The sequence below is a fragment of the Macaca thibetana genome, chromosome X, assembly GCF_024542745.1.
Source record: "Macaca thibetana thibetana isolate TM-01 chromosome X, ASM2454274v1, whole genome shotgun sequence".
In the NCBI taxonomy this organism is placed as follows: domain Eukaryota; kingdom Metazoa; phylum Chordata; class Mammalia; order Primates; family Cercopithecidae; genus Macaca; species Macaca thibetana.
The window spans coordinates 73,199,816-73,226,853 of NC_065598.1; the positions used below are offsets into that span (position 1 = coordinate 73,199,816).

Sequence of the window (27,038 nt, forward strand, 5' to 3'; positions counted from 1 at the left end):
CATAAAACTAGCAATAGAAAAAACAATACTAAAATTGATATGGAACCACAAAAACCCCAGAGTCACCAAAGTTATCCTAAGTGAAAAGAACAAACCTGGAATAATCACATTATCTGACTTCAAACTTACAGTAACCAAGACAGCATGGTACTGGCATAAAAACAGACATGTAGACCAATGGAACAGAATAGAGAAACCAAAAACAAACCCATAGATCTACAGTGAACTGATTTTGGACAAAGGTGCCAAGAATATACAATGGAGAAAAGACAGTCTTTCCAATAAGTGATTCTGAAAAAAACTTTATATTCATATGCAGAAGAATGAAACCAGACACCTATCTCTCACCATACATAAAAATCAAATCCAACTGGATTGATGACTGAAATATAAAATCTCAAACTGTGAAACTACTACAAGAAAACATTGGGAAACTTCTCCAGAACATTGGTCTGCTCCAAAAATGTTTTCAGTAATCCCCCACAATTTAAGTAAAAATGGACAAATGGAATCTCCTCGAGTTAAAAATCTTCTGTACAGCAAATAATACAATCAACAATGTGAAGAGACAACCAACAGAATGGGAGAAAATATTTGCAAACTACCCATCTGACAAGGGATTAATAACCAGAATATATCAGCAGCTCAAACAACTCTAGAGAAAAATCTTTAATAATTCAATCAAAAAATTGACTAAAAATGTGAATAGACAGTTCTCAAAAGAAGTCATGAAATGGTAAACAGGCATATGAAAAGCTGTTCAACATCACTGATCATCAGAGAAATGCAAGTGAAAACCACAATAAGATATCATCTCACCTCTGTTAAAATGGCTTATACCAAAAAGACCGGCGATAACAAATGTTGGTGAGGATGTGGAGAAAAGGGATTCCTCATACACTCTTGGAGGGAATGTAATTTAGTACAACCATTATGGAAAACAGTTTGGAGGTTCCTCAAAAAACTAAAAATTTGGCTGTCGTATGATCTGGGAATCTCACTGCTGGGTATATACCCAGAAGAAAGGAAATCAGTATGTTGAAGAGATATCTGCACTTCCATGTTTGTTGAAGCATTATTCACAATAGCCATGATTTTGAAATAACCTTAGTGTCCATCAACAGATGAGTGGATAAAGAAAATATGGTATATATACACAATGAGGTACTATTCAGACACATAAAAGAATGAGATCCTGTCATTTGCATGGATGGAATTGCATGGATGCATGGATGGAATTGGAGATCATTTCATTAAGCGAGGTAAGCCAAACACCTAAAGGCAAACTTTGCATGTTCTCACTTATATGTGGGATCTAAAAGTCAAAACAATTGAACTCATGGAGATAGAAAGTAGAAGGACGATTACCAGAAGATGTGAATGGTAGTGGGAGGGTGTGCAGGAGATGGGGATGGTTACTGGATAGGAAAAAAAAAATAGTTGGAAAGAATAAAAAAGATCTATTTGATAGCACAACCCGAGTGACTATAATCAATAATAATTTAATTGTACATTTTAAAATAACTAAAATTACAAGTGTAGTTGAATTGTTTGTAACCCAAAGGATAAATGCTTGAGAGGATGAACACCCCATTTTTATGTTGTCATTATTACCCATTTCTGGCCTGTATTAAAACATCTCATGTATCCCATAAATATATACACCTAATATGTACCCACAGAAACTAAAAGTAAAATTTTCAAAACATGCTTAGATAATGAACTATCAAAAAAGAAGATATTACAATGATAAATATTTATACACCCAACACCACAGCACATAAATATATAGAGCAAAAACCAACAGAATTAAAGGAGACACAAACAGCAATATAATAATAGTAGGGGATTTTAATACCCCCTTCTCAACAATTGACAGATTAACTATGAAGAAAATTAATAAGGAAACAGCAGATTAGACAACACTATGGATCACATAGACTGAAAAGTCATATATAGAACACTCCATGCAATATCAACAAAATATACATTCTCCTTGTGCACACACAGAACATTCATCTGTATACAACATATGTAAGGCCACAAAACAAGTCTTAACAAATTCAAGAACACTGAAATCATATCAAGTATTTTTTCCAGCTACAAGGCTATGATGCTACAAATCAATAACAAAAAGAAAACTGAAAAATTCACTAATATATGGAAATTAAACAACAATCTACTGAACAACCAATGGGTCAAAGAAGAAATCAAAATGGAAATACAAAATACATTGATACAAATAAACAATGGAAACAACATGCCAAACCTTATAGGATACAGCAAAAACAGTTCTAGGAGGAAAATGTAAATGAAAAACATCTACATTATGAAACTTAAAGGTCTCAAAAAAAAACTAACCTTACACCTCAAAAAACTAGAAAAGCATAGCAAACTAAGCTTAAAGATTGCAGAAGAATGGAAATAATAAAGATTAGAGCAGAAATAAACGAAATAGAGAATAAAACAATAAAGAGCAATAAAACTAAGAGTTGGGTTTTTGAAAAGATAAGCAAAATTGGCAAACCTTTGTCTAGACTAAGAAAAAAAGAGGAAGTAAATAAATAAAATCGTAAATGAAAGAGGAGATATTGCAACTGATACCACAGAAATACAAAGGATCATAAGAGGCTATTGTGAACAATTACACACCAACAAATCACATAACCTAAAAGATATGAATAAATTGCTAGAAACATGTAATCTACCAAGACTGAATGAATGAAGAAAATAGAAAAAGACCAATACTAAGTACAGAAATTGAATCAATAATCAAAAATCTTTCAACAAAGAAGACCCAAGGACTTGATGACTATGTGGCTGAGTTCTACCAAAATTTAAAGAACTAATACAAATCCATCTCAAACTCTTCCAGAAAAATGATGAGGAGGAAACACTTCTAAATCATTTGATAAGGCCAGCATTACCCTAATACCAAAAACAGATAAGAACACTACAAGAAAAAAAAACAACAGGCCAATATCTTTCATGAACATACATGCAATACTCCTCAACAAAATACTTGTAAACCAAATTTTACCGTACATTAAAAGAATCATACACCATGATACTGTGGGATTTATCCCTGAGGTGCAAGCTTTTCTTCTAAGGTCAGGAAGAAGACAAGGATGCCCACTCTCACCACTTCTATTCAATGTAGTACTGGTAGTCTTAGCTAGAGCAATTGGGTAAGAAAAAGTAATAACAAGCATTTAAATAGGAAAGGAATAAGTAACATTATCTCTGTTTGCAGATGGGATGCTCTTATATTTAGAAAACCATAAGGATTCCATAAAAAGCTGTTAAGTCTTATCAACAAATTCATTACAATTGCAATAGGTGAAGTCAACAAATATCAATTATATTTCTACACACTAACAGTTAACTATGTGAAAAAGAAATACACAATTCCATTTACAATTGCATCAACAACAATAAAGTATTTAGTAATAAATTTAACCAAGGAGGTTAAAGCTCTGTACACTGAAAACTGTAACACATGAATGAAAGAAATTGAAGAAGACATAAATAAATGGAAATATATCCCTGTTCCTCAGGAAGCTGAGGCAAAAGGACCGCCTGAGCCCAGGAGCTTGAGGCTGCAGTCAACTATGATTGTGCCACTGCTCTCTCGCTTGAGTGAAAGAGTAAGACACAATTTCTTTTTTTAAAAAAATCTACTTATATGGAAAGGATAAAATACCTCCATGTTCAAGGATCGGAAGAATTAACATTGTTAAAATTTCTATATTACCCAAAGTGGTCTATGGAGTCAATGAAATTGCTATCAAAATTCCCGTGGCATTTTTTACAGAAATAGAAAAAACAATCCAGAACTTTTATGGAACAATAAAGAACCTGAATAGTCAAAGCAATCTTGAGCAAGAACAAAGGCATGTCAGACCTCAATATATCTAGCCATTTGACCACTAGTTCACCATCTCTTACATGGAACAGTTGATACTTTTTTCCACCTTTCATGTATTGTCACTCACTTTCTCTTTTGTAAAGAAAATAAGGCCTTTGATGAGAAAATCAAATACTGAGAAAGGAGATCAGGTCCAGAGGGGAGAAAATGAAGTTTTAACGTTGCTGGAGGTTACAGCAAAAGCAAACTCCCAGAAGCATTGTATTTATGAAAGTTGAACACTAGCTTTACGGTCAGATAAGGGGACTCACAGGACCATGAAGGATCCGCAGGACCTCAAGGGAAAGCAAACTCATGATTTCTCACGGCATCCCATTGCTTCTCTGATGACTTTGGGTTTTTCTTTCAAGTACTATTCTAATGTAAACATCAATTCCTTTGTCTCCCAAATAAAGGATCTCAAACTCCAGACATTTGTATTCTGCCTCCATGGCAACATGGAAGCCCCCATCCTCCCAGGTTGCTAATATAATTCTCCACTACCCAGCTTCACTGAAACAGGTCACTGAAGCAGTTGTAGGCTGTATGGCAGGCACCTTTGACGCTATAGTCCTGACTTCCATAGACCAGAAGAGACTCTGAGAGGGTTTTGGAGACTCCCTCAGAGGTGGTTTCACACACCTCGGCTGATCTTATCCTGCTAAAAGGCTCCAAGGAAGAGGGAACCAGCAAAACAGAGCTAGTTATTTTCACTTTTTCTAACCAGAAATTGAAACTCCTGGCTTGATGTGTGAAAAGCGATTAGGAAGAAGTGGGGAAGAGGATAAGACGATGAATGTGGAGGAAGAGAGCTCAACCCCATAAAGTGCCAAGGGAAAATGCCTAATAACAGGAAAAACAGGCTTTGTTTAGAAGGCCTCCCCAACCGCACCTCTAGATTTTCATAATCCTTTTGAACCATCCTCTATTGTGCAGGAAGAGCCACTAGAAGAAAAAAAAATAGAGACTCCATGTTCTGCAATCCCTGGCAAGTAACTCCTCCTACCCAAATTCAAAGCCTGGGAAACGCAACCTGCATTCACAGAAAGTGAAAACTATTTTGGCCCCTTTGCTTTTCACCTATCTGCATACCATTTGGGACCAACTCCCTTCTAGGCCCAGAGAGCTCATAGCAATTAAGGGCAAAAGCCTAAGCGCCCAGGCTCTTATTCCAGATCCAGGACGGCTGCCTTCTGGGTAAGGCGAACAGACACACAGGTAACAGAGGAACCTTTTCCACTTTACCCTTCCCTATATCACAATGACTACCACTGATGAAATATCCATGTAAGCTGGCATTAGAATCTACAGATACCAACCATTGGAAGTTTAGAAAAGGAGTCCTTATGGTACCCATGTTTCTGTTTCAAAAATCTCTCTCACTTGGCTAATATGGACTGTGCATCGGGTTTTCTACTATAAAGTTTATATTTTCTTCTTCATAGTAATAAGTAATCTGTGGTAAGATTCTTTGATTACATATAAATATTGTGTTTCTTATCAAACCTTCACCCACTACTTTTAGCATCTATTGATAATTCATGCCTAAATCAATTATTACTTACAGTTGCAAAATAATAATTTTTCCAACTTTGTGATTTTTTTCTAAAGCTGACATCATGTAGCCCCTGATATTATGAACTGAGAAGAACACAACATCACTTCTGTTTGTTCCTCCCCAAATCACATAACCTCAATCTAATCATAAGGAAATATCAGACCAATTCAAATTGAGGGACATCCTACAAATAACTGGCCTGAACTCTTCAAAAGTGACAATGTATGAAAGACAAAGAAAGGCTAAGGGATTTTTCTAAACTAAAATGAGACTGAAGGTAAAATGCCTGCTCCTGGATTGGATACTGGATTGGGAGGGGGGATTACTGTAAAGAACATTATTGAGACAATTGGCAAATTTTGAATATGGACTGTAAATTATAAAAAGCATATTCTATCGATATTTAATAAAAGTGTGCTGTGGTGAAATAGAAAAGACAATTCTAAAATTTGTGTGGAACCACAAAAGACCTTGAATAGCCAAGCAATCCTGAGGAAAAAAACAAAGTTGGAAGCATCACACTTCCTTTCAAATTATTTTACAAAGCTATAGTAATCAAAACAATTTGGAACTGGCATAAAAACAAGTACAAACCAATGGAAAACAATAGAGAGCACAGAAATTAATTCATGCATAAACAGTCACTAATTTTTGACAAAGACACCAAGAAGACACAACAAAGAAAATATAATCTCTTTAATAGATGGTGTTGAGAAAACAAGTTATCCATATACAAAAGAATGAAACTGGACTCTTTTCTTATACCATACACAAAAATCAACTAAAAATGTGTTAAAGACCTAAACATATGACCAGAAACTATTAAATTCCTAGAAGATTACAAAGAAAAAAAGCTCATTGACACTTGTTTTGGCGATGATTTTTTTGAATATCACAACAAAAGCTCAAGCAACTGAAGCAAAAATAAACAGGTGGGACTATATAAAAGCAAAAAGCTATTGCAATGAAAGAAAACATTTGCAAACCATATACTGGTTGAAGGCTAAATATCCAAAGTACACAAGAAATTCACATAACTCAATAGCAAAATAAAAAATGAGTAAACTTTTTTTTTTTTTCAAGACAAGTCTCACTCTGTTACCCAGGTTAGAGTACAGTGGTGCAATCTTGGCTCACTGCAACCTCTGCCTCCCAGGCTCAAGCGATTATCTTGTCTCAGCCTTATGAGTAGCTGGGACTACAGGCATGCACAACCATGCCTGGCTAATTTTTGTAATTTTTTTTTTTTTTTTTTTTTTTTTTTTTTTTTAGTAGAGATGGGGTTTCACCATGTTGGCCAAGCTGATCTTGAACTCCTGACCTCAAATGATCCCCCCACCTCAGCCTCCCAAAGTGCTGGGAGTACAGGCATGAGTCATCGCACCTGGCATCAATTTTTTAAATAAGAAAAGAACCTTAGTAAACATTTCTCCAAAGAAGACGTAAAAATGGCCAGCAGATATATGAAAGGTGGTCAGCATCGCTAATCATCAGGGAAATGCAAATCAAAATCACAACAATATATCACCTCACACATGTTAGAATAGCTATTATTAAAATGACAAAAAATAATAAGTGTTAGCAAGGATGTGGGGAAAAGGGAACCCTTATACACTGCTGGTGGGAATGTAAATTGGTATAGCCATTATGGCACACAGTATTTAAGTTTCTGAAAAAATTAAAAATAGAACTACCATACATCCCAACAATTCATCTTTTGGGTATATACAGAAAGTAATAATAACCTCATGGCAGTATCTGCACCCCCATGTTCCCTGCAGCATTTTTCACAATAAACAAGATAGAAACAACCTAAGTGTTCATCAACAGACGACTGGGTAAAAAAATGGTGGTATATATACACAATAAAATATTATTTAACCTTCAAGAAGAAAATGATTCTACCATTTGCCACAACATGGATAAACCTGGAGGACATTATGCTAAATAAACTAAACTAGTCAAAGAAAGAAAAATACTGGATGATTTATCTTATGTGGGGAATTTTTTAAGTTGAATACATAGAAACAGAGAACAGGACATGGTTACCAGAGGCCAGGAAAGAAGGGAGAATGGGGAGATGCTAGTCAAAGGACATAAAGTTGATGTTATGTAGGATGAATAAATGTAGACATTTATTATACAGCATGAAGACTATACTTAATATTATATTGTATACAGGAAAATTGCTATGAGTATATTTTAGGCCCTCTTAGCACAAAAATAGGTAACTATGATAAAGAAGGCAAAGCAAAGTGGCTCAATAGAATCCTCCAGTGATCATCTCCTCACAGGAACACTAAATTGAATGAGGATCCACACAAGAAAGCACTTTTGTGACAACCAAAAATCAGGTAAGCAATCACAGTATCTGGTTTTCATATCATATCAAGAAAATAGGCACTGAAGAGGGTATGAAAGACAGTCTTGCATTTGCCTTCATGACGAATTCCCCATCCCACAGCAGTGTCAAAAGAGAATATGTGTGCTTAGAGGGAGAACAACAAAGTGATTGTGGGACTTCTGTCACAGAACACAACAGAGGATAGAATTCGGCTGGTGTCCACAGAGGGAGAATTTAGAGCAGCTCCAGACAAAGAGAAATTCTCTACCCATGCGTTAGGAAAATGAGTTCTAGCTAGTCCCACCAATAGCCAACTAAAGTGCCCTGGGGTCCTGAATAAATCGGAAAGGTAGTGTAGGCCACAAGGACTACTGTCCTTGTGCAAGTCCTGCTGCTGCATCGGGCTCAGAGTCAGTAGATGTGGAGTGCACATGACCCAGTGAGACACCAGCTGGGGTGGTCGAGAGAGTTCTTGCATTTCCCCTTCTCCAAGGCAGTGAAGCTTGAGGAGTTACTCCTTCCATTTGCAGAAAGAAAAAGGAAGAGTAAAGATGACTTTGTCTTGAAAATTGGATACCAGCTCAGCCACAGTAAAATAAAACACCGAGCAGACAATTCTTTATTTCAGGCCCTAACTCCTGAATGACATTTCTAGACCCACCCTGGGTGATATAGTTTGGATACTCATCCCCATCCAAAACTCATGTTAAATTGTACTCCCTAATGTTGGAGTTTGGGCCTCCTCCTCACTTTCTCTCTTGCTCTTGCTATGACCATGTGAAGTACCTGTTCCCACTTTGCCATCTGCCATTAATAAGACCTTTCTGAGGCATCCCCAGAAGCAGATTCTGGCACTAAGTGTCCTGTACAGCCTGCAGAGCCAAATAAAGGTATTTTTTATTTTTATTATTTTTTTAAATTTATTTATTATTATTGTACTTTAAGTTGTAGGGTACATGTGCATAACGTGCAGGTTTGTTACATATGTATACTTGTGCCATGTTGGTGTGTTGCACCCATCAACTCATCATTTACATCAGGTATAACTCCCAATGCAATCCCTCCCCCCTCCCCCCTCCCCATGATAGGCCCCTGTGTGTGATGTTCCCCTTCCTGAGTCCAAGTGATCTCATTGTTCAGTTCCCACCTATGAGTGAGAACATGCGGTGTTTGGTTTTCTGTTCTTGTGATAGTTTGCTAAGAATGATGGTTTCCAGCTGCATCCATGTCCCTACAAAGGACGCAAACTCATCCTTTTTGATGGCTGCATAGTATTCCATGGTGTATATGTGCCACATTTTCTTAATCCAATCTGTCACTGATTTATTTTTTAAATAAATTACCCAGTCTTATGATTCAATATCTAGAAAACCCCATAGTCTCAACCCAAAAGCTCCTTAAGCTGATAAACAATTTCAGCAGTCTCAAGATACAAAATCAAAGTACCAAAATTGTTAGCATTCCTATACACCTAAAACAGCAAAGGTGAGAGCCAAATCAGGAACACAATCCCATTCACAATTGCCACAAAAAGAGTAAAATATCTAAGAATACACCTAGCCAGGGAGAAAAAAGGTCTTTACAATTAGAATTACAAGACACTGCTCAAAGAAAAAAATATCTTAATATTTATATGAAATGAAAAAGGAGCCCAAATAGCCAAGGAAATCCTAAGCAAAAAGAACAAAGCTGAAAGCATCACCTTACCTAACTTCGAACTATATTACAGGACTACAATGACCAAAAGAGCACCATACTGGTATAAAAACAGACACATAGACCAATGGAACAGAATGGACAGCCAAGAAATTAAGCTACACAGCTAAAACTATCTGATCTTCAACAAAGCTGACAAAAACAAGCAATATCTAAAGGAATTTCTATTCAATAAATGGTGCAGGGATAACTGGCTACCCATAGGCAGAAGACTGAAACTGGACCCCCTCCTTACACCATATACAAAAATTAACTCAAGGGGATTAAAGACTAAAATGTAAGACCCAAAACTATGAAAACCCTGGAAGACAACATAGGCAATACCATTCTGGACATAGGAATTGGAAAAGTTCCATGACGAAGACACCAAAAGCAATTGCAACCAAAGCAAAAATTGTCAAAAGAAATATAATTAAACTAAAGACCTTTTGCACAGCAAAAGAAACTATCAAGAGTAAATAGAATACCTAAAGAATGGGAGAAAATGTTTACAAACTATGTGTATTAGTCTGTGTATCACCGTGTGTCACTATGTGTATCACTCTGCTATAAAGAACTGCCCAAGATTGGGTAATTTATAAAGGGAAGAGGTTTATTTGCCTACAGTTTCACAGGGCTGGGGAGGCCTCAGGAAACTTACAATAATGGCAGAAGGGGAAGCAAACACACATTCTTCATATGGCAGGTGTAAGGAAAAGCGCTGAGCAAAAGGGGAAAAAACCCTTATAAAACCATCAGATCTCATAAGAACTCACTCACTATCATGAGGACAGGATGAGAGTAACTGCCCTGTGATGAAATTACCCTCCACCAGGTCCCTCTCACACCACATGGAGATTATAAAATCTACAATTCAAGATAAAGTTTGGGTGGAGATACAGCCAAACAATATTATTCTACTCCAAAATCTCAAGTCCTGACATTGCAAAACACAATCATGCCTTCCCAACAGTCAAAGTCTCAACTTATTTCAGCATTAACTCAAAAGTCCAAGTCCAAAGTCTCATCTGAGACAAGGCAAGTCACTTCTACCTATAAACCTGTAAAATCAAAAGCAAGTTAATTGTTTTCTAGATATAATGGGTGTACAGGCATTTAGTAAATACACCCATTCCAAATGAAAGAAATTGGCCAAAATGAAGGAGCTACAGGCTTCATGCAAGTTCAAAATCCAGCAGGTCAGTCAATCTTAGAGCTCTGAAATGATCTCTCTTGACTTCATGTTTCACATCCAGGTCACACTGATGCAAGAGGTGGGCTCCCACAGCCTTGGGAATTTCCACCCCTGTGGTTTTCCAGGTTACAACCTCCCTCCCAGCTCTCTTCACAGACTGGCATTGAGTGTCTGCAGGTTTTTCAGGTTCATGGTACAAGCTGTCAGTGGATCTACCATGCTGGGGTCTGAAAGATGGTGGCCCTCTTCTCATAGTTCCACTAGGCAGTGCCCCAGTGGGGAATCTGTGTGAGGGCTCCAACCCCACATTTTCCTTCTTCACTGTCCTAGCTGAGCTTTTTCATGAGGGCTCTGCCCCTGCAGCAAACTTCTGCCTGGACATCCAAGCATTTTCATACATTCTCTGAAATCTAGGAGGATGTTTCCAAACCTCAATTCTTGACTTCGGTGCACCTGCAGGCTCAACAACATGTGGAAGCTGCCAAGGCTTGGAGCTTGTACCCTCTGAATCCAAGGCCCAAGCTGTACCTTGGTTCCTTTCAGCCATGGATGAGACACAGGGCACCAAGTCCCAAGACTGCACAAAGGAGTAGGACCCTGGGCCCACCCCATGGAACCATTTTTTTCCTCCTAGACCTCTGGGACTGTGATGGGAGGAACTGCCATGAAGCCCTGGAGACACTTTCCCCATTGTCTTGGCAATTAACATTTGACTCCTCATTACTTATGCAAATTTATGCAGCTGGCTTGCATTTCTCCTCAGAAAATGGGGTTTTCTTTTCTGTCATATCATCAGGCTGCAAATTTTTCCAACTTTTATGCTCTGCTTCCCTTTTAAATTTAAGTTTCAATTCCAAACCATATCTTTGTGACTACTTAAAACTGAAAGCATTTAACAGCATCCAAGTCACTTCTTGAATGCTTTTATGTTTACACATTTCTTCTGCCAGATACCTAAATAATGTCTCTCAAATTCAAAGTTTCACAGATCTCTAGGATCAGGCAAAATACCACCAGTCTTTTTGCTAAAATATAGCAAGAGTCACCTTTATTCCACTTTCCAACAAGTTTCTTATCTACATCCAAGACCACCACACCCTGGACTTCATTGTGCATATCAATAGCAACATTTTGGTCAAAGCCATTTAAAAAGTCTGTAGGAAGTTCCAAACTTTCCCACATCTTTCTGTCTTCTTCTGAGCCCTCCAAACTCTTCCAAATTCTGCCTGTTACTTGGTTCCAAAGTCATTTCCACATTTTGGATATCTTTATAGCAGCACCCCACTACCCAGTACCAATTTACTGTATTAGTTCATTCTCATGCTCCTATAAAGAACTGCTAGAGACTGGGTAATTTATAAAGGAAAGATGTTTAAATTGCTCACAGTTCTGCAGGGCTCAGGAGGCCTCAGGAAACTTACAATCATGGCAGAAAGTGAAACAAACATGTGTTTCTTCACATGGTGGCAGGACAAAGATGTGCCAAGCAAAAGAGAGAAAAGTCCCTTATAAAACCATCAGGTCTCATGAGAACTCACTAACTATCATGAGAACAGCATGAGGGTGACTGCCCCCATGATTAAATTACCTCCCACTGGATCCTTCCCATGACATATGGAGATTATGGGCACTAAAATTCAAGATGAGATTTGGATGGGGACACAACCAATTCTCAGTATGCATCCAACAATGGTCTAATATCCAGCAACTATGAAGAACTTAAACAAATTTACAAACAAAAAACCAAAAACCTTGTTAAAAAGTGGGCAAAAAATACAGACAGTTTTCAAAAGAAGACATACATGCAGCCAATAAACATGTGAAAAAAGCTCAACATCACTGATCATTAAATAAAATCATTTTATTTGCATTCAAGAAATACAAATCAAAACCACAATGAGATACCATCTCACACCAGTCACAATGGCTATTTCTTGTGTTTGCTTTGTTTTCTGAGGCAGGATCTTGCTCTGTTACCCAGGATAAAGTATAGTGGCATGATATTGGTGCACTGCAAACTTCACCTCACTGGTTCAAAGGATCCTCCCACCTCAGCCTCCCAAGTAGCTGGGACTACAAGCATGCACCACTACTTCTGATAAATTTTTGTACTTTCAGTAGTGACAGGGTCTCCCCATGTTGCCCAGGCTGGTCTTGAACTGGACTCAAGCAATCTACCTGCTTGCCTCAGCCTGCCAAAGTGCTGGGATTACAGGCATGAGTCACCATGCCTGGCCCAGAATCACTATTATTAACAAGTCAAAAAAAGTCTTTAAAAAAGAATGAAATTATTCCTTTGCAGAAACATGAATCAAGTTGGAGGCCATTATCCTTAGCAAACTAACACAGAAACAGAAAACAAAATACCACATGTTCTCACTTATAAGTGGGAGCAAACTGCTGAACACAAGTGGACAGAAAGAGAAGAACAAACACTGGGGCTCATTGGAGGGTGGAGGATGAGGCGGGGAAGAGGATCACACACACACACAAAAAAACTGTTGGGTACTAGGCTTAATACCTGGTTGATAAAATAATCTGTACAACAAACTCCTATGACACTAGTTTACCTGTACAATCAACCTATGCATGTACCCCTGGATGTATATTTAAAGTTAAATTTAAAAAAAAATTACTCAGTCTCATGTACTTCTTTATAGCAATGTGAGAACAACCTAATACAGAAAATTGGTAATGAAGAGTGAGGCAATGCTATAAAGACACCTGAAAATGTGGAACTGACTTTGGAACTGGGTAATGAGCAAAGGTTGGAAGAGTTTGGAGGGCTCAGAAGAAGAAAGAAAAAGGAGGGAAAGCTTTGAACTTCTTAGAGGTTTGTTATAGAAATAAGAAACTTACTGGGAACTGGAGCAAAGGTCATATTTGTTATACCTCAACCAATACCTGGATTGCACGGTGCCCCTACCCTAGGAGTCTGTGGAAGTTTGAATTTGAGGGTCATAATTTAGAGTATCTGGAGGAAGATATTTCTAAGCAGCAACGTATTTAAGATGTGGCATGGCTGCTTCTAACAACCTATGCTCAGATGTGAGAGCAAAAAAAAGATGTAAAGTTGGAATTTATATTTAAACAGGAAGCAGAGCATAATAGTGTGAAAACTTTGCAGCATGGTCATGTGGCAGAGAAAGAAAAAAATGGGGGGAGAGGAATTCAAGCAGGCTGTGGGGAAAACATTTGCTAGGGAAATTTGCACAACTGAAAGGAATCAAAATGCTAATAGCCAAGACAATGAGATAAAGAACTTGGAGGAATTTCAGAAATCTTTTAGGCAGCCCATGCCATCAAAGACACAGAGGCCTAGGAGGGAAGAATTGTTTCCTGGGCCAGGCCCAGGGCCATGCTTCTCTATGCAGCTTCAAGACACTGCTTCTCATATCCTGGTCACTCTTGTTTCAGTCTCAGCTGAAAGGAAACCAGGTACAGCTTAGGCCACAACTCTGCAGGATGCAAGCAATAAGACATAGCACTTTCCACATGGTAATAAGCCTACAAGCAAACAAAATACAAGAGTGAAGGGGACTTGGAATCTTCATCTAGATTTCAGAGGATGTATGAGAAAGGCGGGGTGCCCAGGCAGAAGCCTGCTGCAGAGGCAGAGCCCACACAGATGCTTTGTTAGGGCAATGCAGAGGGAAAATGTCGGACTGGAGCCCACACACAAATTCCTCCATGGGGCACTGACTAGTGGAGTTCTGGAAAGGGGGCTGCTTCTAGAAAACCTAGAAGAGATGGATAAATTTCTTGTAATTACTTGTAAATAAAACCTTCCTAGCTTAAATCAGGAAGAATTAGATATCCTAAACAGATCAATAATAAGCAGAGAGATAGAAATGATAATTTAAAATTACCAACAAAAAGTGTCCAGTACCAGACAGATTCACAGCACATTTCTACCAGACATTCAAAGAAGAATTGGTACCAATCCTTTTGACACTACTCCACAAGATTGAGAAAGAAGGAACTCTCCCTAATTCATTCTATGAAGCCAGCATCACCCTGATATCAAAACCAGAAAAGGACACAACCAAAAAAGAAAACTACAAACTGATATCCTTGATGAACATAGATGCTAAAATCCTTAACAAAATAATAGCTAACCAAATCCAACAATATATCAAAAAGATAATCCATAATGATCAAGTGGGATTCATACCGGGATGCAGAAATGGTTTGACATATGCAAGTCAATAAATGTGATACACCACATAAACAGAATTAAAAACAAAAATACCACAACCATCTCAATGAAGGCAGAAAAAGCATTTGACAAAATTCAGCATCCCTTGATGATTAAAACCCTCAGCAAAATTGGCATACAAGAAACATATCTTAATGTAATAAAAGCCATCTATGACAAACCCTCAGCCAACATAATACTGAATGGGGAAATGTTGAAAGTATTCCCTCTGAGAATGGGAACAAGACAAGGATGCACATTCTCACCACTCCTCTTCAACATAGTACTGGAAGTCGTAGCCAGAGCAATCAGACAAGAGAAAAAAATAAAACACACCCAAATCAGTAAAGAGGAAGTCAAACTGTCACTGTTTGCTGACAATATGATTATTTACCTTGAAAACTCTAAGGACTCCTCCAGAAAGCTCCTAGAACTGATAAAAGAATTCAGCAAAGTTTCCGGATACAAGATTAATGTACAAAAATCAGTAGCTCTTCTATACACAAACAGTGACCAAGTAGAGAATCAAGTCAATAACTCATCCCCTTTTACAATAGCTGCAAAAAAAAAAAAAAAAAAAAAAAAAAAAAAAAAATTCTTAAGAGTCAAAAGACCTCTACAGGAAAAGCTAAAAAACACAGCTGAAAGAAATCACAGATGACACAAACAAATGGAAATATCCCATGCTCATAGATGGGCAGAGTCAATATTTTGAAAATGACCATACTGACAAAAACAATCTACAAATTCAATGTAATCCCCATCAAAATACCACCATCATTCTTCAAAGAGTAATAAAAAAAATTAAAATTCATACAAAACCAAAATAAGAGCTTGCATAGCCAAAGTGAAACAAGCAAAAAGAACAAATCTGGAGGCATCACACTACCTGATTTCAAACTATACTATAAGGCCATAGTCACCAAAGCAGCTTGGTACTGGTATAAAAATAGACACATAGACCAATGGAACGGAATAGAGAACCCAGAAATAAACCCTAATACTTACAGCAAACTGATCTTCAATGAAGCAAACCAAAACATAATGTAGGGAAAGGACACTTTTTTCAACAAATGGTGCTAAGATAATTGGCTAGCCACATTATCTCTGATGCATCCTCATCTCTCACCTTAAACAAAGATCAACTCAAGATGGATTTAACCTAAGACCTGAAATTATAAAAATTCTAGAAGATAACATTGGAAAAACCCATCTAGACATTGGCTTAGACAAGGATTTCATGAACAAGAACCCAAAAGCAAATGAAATAAATACAAAGATAAATAGCTGAGACCTAATTAAACTAAAGAGCTTTGGACAGCAAAAGGAACAGTCACGAGAGTAAACAGACAACCCACAGAGTGAGAGAAAATCTTCACAATCTATACATCTGGCAAATAATTAATATCCAGAATCTACAACAAACTCAAACAAATCAGTAAGAAAAAAACAAACAATCTCATCAAAAAGTGGGCTAAGGACATGAGCAGAAAATTCTCAAAAGAAGATATACAAATGGCCAACAAACATATGCAAAAATGCTCAACATCACTAATGATCAGGGAAATGCAAATCAAAACCACAATACAATACCACCTTACTCCTGCAAGAATTGCCATAATCCAAAAAAAAAAAAAAAAAAAAAAAAAACAGAAGACGTTGACGTAGATGTGGTGATCAGGGAACACTTCTACACTGCTGGTGGGAATGTAAACTAGTACAGTCGCTATGGAAAACAGTGTGGAGATTCCTAAAAAAACTAAAAGTAGAACTACCATTTGATCCAACAATCCCATTACTGGCTATCTACCAGAGGAAAATAAGTCATTATTTGAAAAAGATACTTGCACATCCATGTTTATAGCAACATAATTCACAATATCATGGAACCAACCCAAATCCCCATCAATCGGTGAGTGGATAAAGAAACTGTGAGAGAGAGAGAGAGAGAGATATGATATACATATACGTGATCACGTATATGTATATCTCATATATATATGTGATACATATATATGATATATATATGTGATACATATATATGAAGGAATACTACTCGGCCATAAAAAGGAATGAATTAACAGCATTTACAGTGACCTGGATGAGACTGGAGACTATTATTCTAAGTGAAATAACTCAGGAATGGAAAACCAAACATTGTATGTTCTCACTGATATGTGGGAGCTAAGCTATGAGGACGCAAAGGTATAACAATGATACAATGGACTTTGGGGACCTGTGGGGAAGAGTAGGAGGAGGGCAAGATATAAAATGCAACAAATATGGTGCAGTGTATACTGCTTGGGTGCACCAGAATCTCACAAATCTTTACTAAGAATTTACTCATGTAACCAAATACCACCTGTACCCCAATAACTCATGGAAACAAATAACTTTTAAAAAAATTGAAAAATAAGTAAATGAGAAAATACATGACAAATGCTTGGCACAGTTTCTGACGTGTGGACTACCCATAAAATTAGTCTCCTTCCCCCTCCCCAAGGTAAGATGTAATCATTTCATCCTCTAGGAATCCATAGCACTTTGTTCAAATCTCTGCAATAATCCTGAATTCTAATTATTTGTTTGCTTCTTTGTCTCTATGAAGGAGACTCTTTAAGGCCTCAGACTGTCTCATTTACCTTTCAAATCCCCAGCACCTACCACAGAGCCTGAAAGTCAACAAGCAAACATTAAATAAATGCTTCTACCCCAGATTCTCAGCTAAAGTTTTTTTCCCATAGGTCACTCACTACCTCTTCATTGCCATATCAATGGGTACTCAAGATTTTCCCTCTTCTTGGAATAGCTTCCTTTTTTTCTAATAAATATTTCTGCGTGGGTTAGCTCAAGTCTCTCCTCCCAGAAACTCTCCCTAATAATCCAATTGAATCTTTTTTACAAGCTAATATAACTCTTAGGTGCCTCTAACTGAGATTGCCTACTTTAAAGAAAGAGAAAGGAAAAAAATGGGGATGGTGAAAGGAACCAGAAGAAGAAGGAAGAAAGATGAAGGCAGTAGAATCAGGATTCAAAAAATCTTAACAAGCTGCACACGGTGGCCATATCTAAGAAGAATAAAATGTAATCAAAAGAAAAGTAAATTTCTACAAATGAAAAATTACTCCATGCATCCCCAAGTAATATAACTAAAAAATAACAGTTACAGAGGGATGGATTACAACTCAAGTTAAGATTAGTCAGAAATGAGCACAGATGGAAGGGGCTGCACTGAGTTCACCATCATAGGAGGCTTTAATGCACCTCCTAGATGACCTTTGGGCAGGCATGTTTTAAAGAGGAGATTCTGGCATCACAAGGAAAAGTTGAACCATAGCACTTTAGGACACTCTTATCCTGAGACTGCCTGGTTCTATAAAAGGGAAGGATAGAGAGAACAACAGTGGGAGAGGCCACATTGCACTGGCAGATCATAAGTAAGAATCAAAGTGCACAAGAGAGAAGCAAAGAGATGAGAGGCATAATGAAGGACAAGGATACTGGCTCTGAAGCTTCTGGAAGGTATCAGTAGAAAACTGATAGCATGAAAGCTACTACTAGAGTCTTGCTCATATTCTCAGAGACCTTCCATTTTATTCTCTCCCTTCCATGAACTCTCTAAATTATTGAGTCAGGATGTCCTTGCCTCCCTCTAGGCCTGTTGGCACATGCCACAGCCATCATGGCCACTGGGTCTCTACCTCTCCAGTTCCATTGTCTGGGTAGCCTGAAGCATTAGTGGTTAGCAGTTGCCAGAAGAAACGACATGGTTGACAAAAGACAAAAGATACACAAACTTTATTTCTCTCTTCTCTCAGTTTTCATCCCTGGCAGCTTTTACCTCCCTGGCTCACAGGTATAGGGAATCTGAAAGAATAGGCGCTAGTGTTTGAGATGAGTTTTATTCATATTGGGAGCCAGGAGCATGAAGCCAGAGTGCAAAGGTGGCTCATCTTACAAAAATAACATATGTAATTTACCAAATTAATAGAATAAAAAGGAATAAACCACATGATCATCTCAACTGATATTTTTCTGATAAAAACACACAATAGGGGAGATAGAGCAAGATGGCAGAAGAGAAGGCACCACTGATGGTCACCCCCACAAGGACACCAAGTTGACAACCATCTACAAAGAAAAAAAAAAACCTTTATAAGAACCAAAAATCAGGTGAACACTCATAGTACCTGTTTTAATTTCATATCACTAAAAGAGGCATGGAAGCAACAGAGAAAACAGTCCTGAATAGCTGATGCCACCCCTCCCCCACCCCCAGCAACTGTAGTGTGGTACAGAAAGCCTCTCTGGGCAATGGGGAAAGGAAAAGACAGCAATTGTGAGACATTAAGCTTAGTGCTGTCCTGTTAGAGCAGAAAAAAAAAACAAACTAGACCAAACTCAGCTGATGCCAGCCCATGGAGGGAGCATTTAAACCAACCTTAACCAGAGGTGAATTGCCAATCCCAGTGGTCAGAACTTGAGTGCCAGAAAAGCTCACCACAGAAGGCTACAGCACTCTGTGTCTCCAAGTAAACTTGAAAGGCAGTCTATGCCATAAGAATTACAACCCTTAAGCGAGACCCAGTGCTGAACTAGGCCCAGGAACAGTGTGCTGGGAGGCACATAACATACTGAGATACCTGCTGGGGCTGCCCATGGCATCACCCATCCCCTAGCCCCAAGCTGCACAGTGCAAGGTTCCAAAAGAGACCCCTTCCTTCTGTTTGGGGAGAGGAAAGGGGAGAGTGGAGAGGACTTTGCCTTGCATGTTGAATACCAGCTCAGTCACAGAAGAATAGGGCACCAAACAGAGTGATGAGATCCATATTCCAGGACCTGGCTCTCAGATGACATTTCTGGACATACCCTGGGCCAGAAAGCAACCTACTGCCTTGAAGGAAAGGACCCGGTTCTGGCAGCATTTATCACCTGCTGAATAAAGAGCCCTTGGGCCCTGAAGAACCAGCAGCAATACCCATGTACTACATTGAGGGCCTTAGGTGAGACTCTGATACTTGCTGGCTTCAGGTACCAGCATGGCCACAGGCTGGCAGAGCATCAAGTGGGCTCTTGGGGTCTCTGATTGCAGTACTTGACGCTTGGATGGCATTTCTGGACCAGCCCGGGGCCAGAGGGAATCCCACTGCCCCAAAGGGTGAGTCCCAGCACAGGCAGCATTTACCACAAGCTAAGTTAAGAGCCCTTTGCCATTAAGGGAACATTGGCTGGTAGTCTCACGGTACTTTTTGTGGCTTGTGGTGGTCATAGCTATGCGGCAAGGGTGCTCTGCTTTCGGAAAGGGGAGAGAAGAATGGGGGAGGACATTGTCTTTTGAGTTGCAGATCAACTGCAATACAATAGAATACCAGGTAGACTTCTAAGGTTTGTGGTCCTAATCCCTGACTCCCAGACAGTACTTCTGGACCCACCTGGGGCCTGGGGAACCTCACTACCCTGAAGAGAAGAACACAGGTCTGCGTGGCTTTGCCAACTGCTGATTGTGGAGCCCAGGGCCTTAAGCAAAAATAGACAGTAGCCAGGGAACAAGGACAGTGGGCATTGGGTGAGATCCAGTGCTGTACTGACTTCAAGTCTGACCCAGTGCAGTCATAGCGGTGGTGACCAGAGCAGGGCCAGTATCACTCCACCCCCACATTTAGGTGGCTCAGATCATAAAGAGAGACTGTTTTGAGAAAATAAGGAAAGAGAACAAGAGTCTCTACCTGGTAATTCAAAGAATTCTCCTGGATCTTGCCCATGACCATCAGGTGGCACCTCTAAAAGTCTGCAAGAACCACAGCATTACTGGGCTTGTGGTGTCCTGTAAAGCAGATGCAGCTTAGATCACAAAACCCAAGCCAAATATCTGGAAAGCCTTCCCAAGAAGGACAGCTACAAGTCCAGACAGTAAGGACTACAATAATCACCTAACTCTTCAATGTCCAGATGCCAAAGAACATTTACTAGCATCAACACCATATTGGTAAACATGACCTCACGAAATGAACTAAATGAGCCACCAGAGACTAATCCTGAAGAAACAGAGGTATGTGACATTTCAGGCAGAGAATTTAAAATAGCTGTGTTGAGGAAACTCAAAGAAATTCAAGATAAAACAGAGAAGAAATTCAGAATTCTATCAGATAAATTTAACAAAGATATTGAAATAATTTTAAAATGTCATGCAGAAATTTTGGAGCTAAAAACACAACTGGCTTACAGAAGAATGTATCAGAGTTCTTAAATAACAGAATTGTTCAAGCAGAAAAAAACATTATAATTAGTGAGCTTGAAAACACATAGAGGAAACAAAAGAAAAAAATGAAAACAACAAAGCATACCCATGGAATCTAGAAAATATCTTCAAAAAGGTGAATCTAAGTGTTATTGGCCTTAAAGAGAAGCTAGAGAAAGAGATAGGGGTAGGAAATATTTCAGAAGGACAATAACAGAGAACTTCCAAAATATAGAAAAAATATAAATATCCATGTATAAGAAGGTTATAGAACACCAAACAAGTTTAACCCAAAGAAGACTACATCAAGGCACATAATAATCAAACTCTCAAAGGTCAGAGAATAAAAAAGGATCTCAAAAGAAGCAGAAGAAAAGAAACAAATAACATACAATGAAACTCCAATACATCTGACAGCAGGCTTTTAATCTGGCAAAAATATCCTTCAAACATGAAGAAGAAATAAAGGCTCACAGACAAACAAAAGTGAGGGGATTTCATCAATACCAGACCTGTCTTAAAAGAAATGCTAAAGGGAGTACTTAATCAGAAAGAAAAGAACACTAATAAGCAATAAATAATCGCCTGGATGTACAAAAGTCACTGGTAACAGCAAGTACACAGAAAGACAACGCATATTAAAACATTGTAACTGTAGTGTGTTAACTACTCTTAAACTGAGTATTAAGTTGGTGCAAAGCAATTGTGTTTTTTGCCATTACTTTCTATTTCAAAAATGTCAATTACTTTTGCACGAACCTAATACAAAAACTAAATAATGAACCAATCAAAAACAATAAATTATTTCATGACATAGCCAGTCCATGTGTGACCACACACATAAAAAAGACAGTGACTGCAAAAGATAAAAATAGAAACAACCAAAAATTAAAAAGCAAGAGGACAAAGGTAAGACATAGAGTTTTTAATAGTTTTCTTTCTGCTTGTTTGTTTCTTTATGCAAATAGTGTTGTTACCAGATTAAAATAATGAGATACAAAATTATATTTGCAAGTCTCATGGTTAACTCAAACGAAAAACACAGAACAGATACACATTAAAAAAAAAAAAACTAAATAATTTCACCAAAGAACATCACCTTCACTAGAGGAAGACAGGAAGGATGGAAAGAAGATCACAAAACAACCAGGAAACAAATAACAAAATGGTAGGAATGTGTTCTTACTTATCAGAATAACATTGAATGTAAATGAACTATGCTCTCCAATTATTAGAGCTAAATAGAGAGATGGCCCCAATACAATAGTTGGAGACTTCAAAACCCCATTTTCAGTATTAGAAAGAACTTCTAGACAGAAAATTAATAAACAATTATCAGACTTAATCTGCACTGTGGAACAAATGGATATAATAGATATTTACAGAACATTTCATCCAATAACTGCAGAATACACATTTTTTCTCAGCATATGGATTATTCTCAAGGATAGATTGTATGTTAGGTAACAAAACAAGTCTTCAAACATTCAAAAACACTGAAATAATATCAAGAATATTCTCTGACCACAATTAACAAAACTAGAAATCAATAACAAGAGGAATTTTGGAAACTATAAAATACAGGCAATTAAACAATGTGCTCCTGAATGACCAGTGGGTCGATGAAAAAAGTTAAGAATAAAATGAAATATTTCTTGAAACAAATGATAATGGAAACAAAACATACCAAATCCTATAGCATACAGCAAAAGTAGTACTAAAAGGGAAGTTTATAACTACAATTGTCTACATAAAAAAGAGGAAAAACTTCAATTAAAGAACCTAGCAATGCTTCTTAAAGAATGAAAAAAGCAGAAAAAATTAAACCCATAATTAGTAAAGGAAAAGATAATAAATATCAGAACAGAAATAATACATTTGAAATGAAAAAAATCATACAAAAAAATGGAGAAAAAGTTGGTTTTTTTGCAAAGGTAAACAAAATTGACAAATCTTTAGCCAAACTAAGGAAAAAAAGAGAAAATACAAACAAATAAAATTAGAAATAAAAAAGAAGGCATTATAACTGATACTGCAGAAATTCAAATAAGTATTAGTGGCTTTCAGGAGCAACCATATGCAAATAAATAGGAAAACCTAGAAGAAATACACAAATTCCTAGACACATACAAGCTACAAAGATTTAATCAGGAAGATATCCAAAACATGAACAGACCAAAAACAAGCAACAAGATTAAAGCCATAATAAGTACTCCAGTATAAAACGGCCCAGGACCTGATGGCTTTACTGCTAAATTCTACGGAACATTAAAAGAAAAATTAACACCAAGTCTACTCAAGCTATTCCAAAAAATAGAGAAGGAAGGAATACTTTCAAACTCATCCTAGGAGGCCAGTATTACCCTGATACCAAAACCAGACAAAGACACATCAAAAAGAAAACTACAGACCAATATCTCTGATATTCATGCAAAAATTCTCAACAAAATACTTGCAAGTCAAATTTAACAATACTTTAGAAAAATCATTCATCATTACCAAGTGAAATATATCGCTGGAATGCAAGGATGGTTCAACATACACAAATCGATCAATGCAATACATCATATCAACAGAATGGAGGATAAAAACCATATTATCATTTCAATAGATGCTGAAAAACATTTGATAAAATTCAACATCCCTTCATTATTTAAAAAAAATCCTCAAAAAAACTGGAAATAGAAGGTATATATCTCAACATAATAAAAGCCACATGTGACAGACCCACAGCTAGTATCATACTGAATGGGTACAAACTGAAAGCCATTTCTTTAAGATCTGAAACATGACAAGGATGCCCACAATTGCCACTGTCATTAATCACAGTACTGGAAGTCCTTGCTAGAGCAATCAGGCAAGAGAAAGATGTAAAACAAATCCAAATTGGAAAGGAAGAAGTCAAATTATCCTCAGTTGCAGATGATATAATCTCATATTTGAAAAAATCTAAAGACTCTATTAGAAACTATTAGAACTAATAAATGAATTCAGTAAAGTGGCAAGATACAAAATCAACATACAAAAATCAGTAATATTTCTTCATGCCAACAGTGAACAACATGAAAAAAATTTTAAGTAATCCTATTTACAATAGCCACACATGAAATTAAATACCTAGGAATTAACCAAAGGAGCGAAAGATCTCTATAATAAAAACTAGAAAACACTGATAAAAGAATTTGAAGATGACATGAAAAAATGGAAAAATATTTCAAGTTCATGGATTGGAAGAAACAATATTGTTAAAATGTCTGTACTATCCAAAGCAACTTGCAGATTCAATGGAATCCCTATAAAAATACCAAAGACGTTCTTCAGATAAATAGAAAAAACCATCCTACAATTTATGTGGAACCACAGAAGATCCAGAATAGCCAAAGCTATTAAGTAAAAATAATAAAACTAAAAGAACCACTATAACTGACTTCAAATTATACTACGGAAGTATAGTTTAAGAAAAGAAAAAAAAAAAGCATAGTACTGGCATAAAAACAGACACACAGACCAATGAAACAGAATAGAGAACCCAGAAACAATTCCACACACCTACAGTCCAATTCTTGACAAACATACCAAGAACATACACTGGGGAAAAGGCAGTTTCTTCAATAAATGGTGCTAAGAAAACTGGATGTCTATACACAGAAGAATGAAACTAGACCTTTATGCTATATTTTTTAAAAAGTCAAATAAAAATGGATTAAGACCTTAAATCTAAAACTTCAAACTATGAAACTACTATGAGAAAACAGTGGGGAAAATATCCAGGACATTGGTCTGGACAAAGATTTCTTGAGCAATATCTCACAAGCACAGGCAACCAAACAAAAATGGACAAATGGGATCACAACAAGTTAAAAAGCTCCTATCCAGCAAAGGATAGTCAACAAAGTGAAGAGACAAATCACAAAATGGGAGAAAATATTTGCAAACTACCCATCTGACAAGGGATTAATAACAAGAATATATAAGAAGCTCAAACAACTGTAAGGGAATAATTCTAATAATCTGATCAAAATGGGCAAAAGATTTGAATAGATATTTCTCAAAAGAAGACATACAAATAGAAAATAGGAATGTGAAAATATGTTCAATATCATTTAACATCAGAGAAATGCAAATCAAAACCTCAATAAGATATCATCTCACCCCTGTTAAAATGGCGTATATACAAAAGACAGGCAACAACAAATGCTGGTAAGTTTGTGGAGAAAAAGGAACCCTCATACGATGTTGGTGGGAATCTAAATTAGTACAGCCACAATGGAGAACAGTTTGGAGGTTCCTCAAAAAAAAAAAATTGAGCTATCATATGTTACAGCAATCCCACTGCTGGGCATATACCCAAAGAAAAGGAAATCAGCATATCCAAGACACATCAGTACTCCTATATTTGTTACAGCACTGTTTACAATAGGTAAGATTTGGAACAAACTAAGTGCCCAGGAACAGATAAATGGATAAAGAAAATGTGGTACATATACACAATGGTCTTCTATTCAGTCACTCAAAACAATGATACACAGTCATTTGAAACAACATGTATGGAATTGGAGATCACTATGTTAAGTGAAACAAGCCAGGCACAGACAAACATCACATATTGTCACTTATTTGTGAGATCTAAAAGTAAAAACAATTAAACTCAAGGAGATATAGAATGAAAGGATGGTTACCAGAGGCTGGGAAGGGTAATGGGAAGGTACTGAGGAGATGGAGATGGTGAATGGATACAAAAAAGAAAATTGTTAGAAAGAATGAATAAGACCTACAATTTGATATTGCATCAGGGTGACTATAGTCAATAATAACTTAATTGTACATTTTAAACTAACTTAAAGAGCTTAATTGGATTATTTGTAACTCAAAGGATAAATGCTTAAGGGGATGGATACTCCATTCTCTATGGTGTGTTTACTTCACATTGCATGCCTGTATCAAAACGTCTCATATATCTGAAAAATATATATACCTACTATGTGCCCACAAATATTAAACTGTTTAAAATTAAAATTTTCAAAATCTAAATAAACTAGGAATCGGACGGAACCTCCTCAACATGATAAAAAGTAATTATTTTTTTAAAAATCCCTTCACTAACACTGTACTCAGTGGTATAAAACGGAATGCTGAATGGAAGTTCATTCATGATTTGGCTCTCTGTTTGTCTGTTACTGGTGTATAAGAATGCTTGTGATTTTTGCACATTAATTTTGTATCCTGAGACTTTGCTGAAGTTGCTTATCAGCTTGAGGAGATTTTGGGCAGAGATGATGGGGTTTTCTAAATATACAATCATGTCATCTGCAAACAGGGACAATTTGACTTCTTCTTTTCCTAACTGAATACACTTGATTTCTTTCTCTTCCCTGATTGCCCTAGCCAGAACTTCCAACACTATGTTGAATAGGAGTGGTGAGAGAGGGCATCCCTGTCTTGTGCCAGTTTTCAAAGGGAATGCTTCCAGTTTTTGCCCATTAAGTATGATATTGGCCGTGAGTTTGTCATAAATAGCTCTTATGATTTTGAGATATGTTCCATCAATACCAAATTTATTGAGCGTTTTTAGCATGAAGTGCTGTTGAATTTTGTCAAAGGCCTTTTCTGCATCTATTGAGATAATCATGTGGTTTTTGTCTTTGGTTCTGTTTATATGCTGGATTACGATTAGTGATTTCCGTATGTTGAACCAGCCTTGCATCCCAGGGATGAAGCCCACTTGATCATGGTGGATAAGCTTTTTGATGTGCTGCTGGATTCAGTTTGCCAGTATTTTATTGAGGATTTTTGCATCGATGTTCATCAGGGATATTGGTCTAAAATTCTCTTTTTTGTTGTTATGTCTCTGCCAGGCTTTGGTATCAGGATGATGTTGGCCTCATAAAATAAGTTAGGGAGGA

At 37.2% G+C, this 27,038-nt stretch overlaps 1 protein-coding gene across 15 annotated transcripts in view; it reads left to right on the forward strand.

Annotated features, from left to right (window-relative positions):
• The window catches only part of LOC126946324 (cytochrome c oxidase subunit 7B, mitochondrial), a 1,159,743-nt gene that overhangs the window by 489,711 nt on the left and 642,994 nt on the right, over positions 1–27,038 (forward strand). Inside the window, exon 1 of one of the 15 annotated variants that reach the window (XM_050776485.1) lies at positions 13,859–13,862. The exons of the other annotated variants lie outside the window; for them this stretch is intronic. The gene's annotated coding sequence lies outside the window, so the exon portion shown is untranslated. Of the gene's footprint in view, positions 1–13,858; positions 13,863–27,038 lie in introns of those variants that run through there. 15 annotated transcript variants of the gene reach the window in all.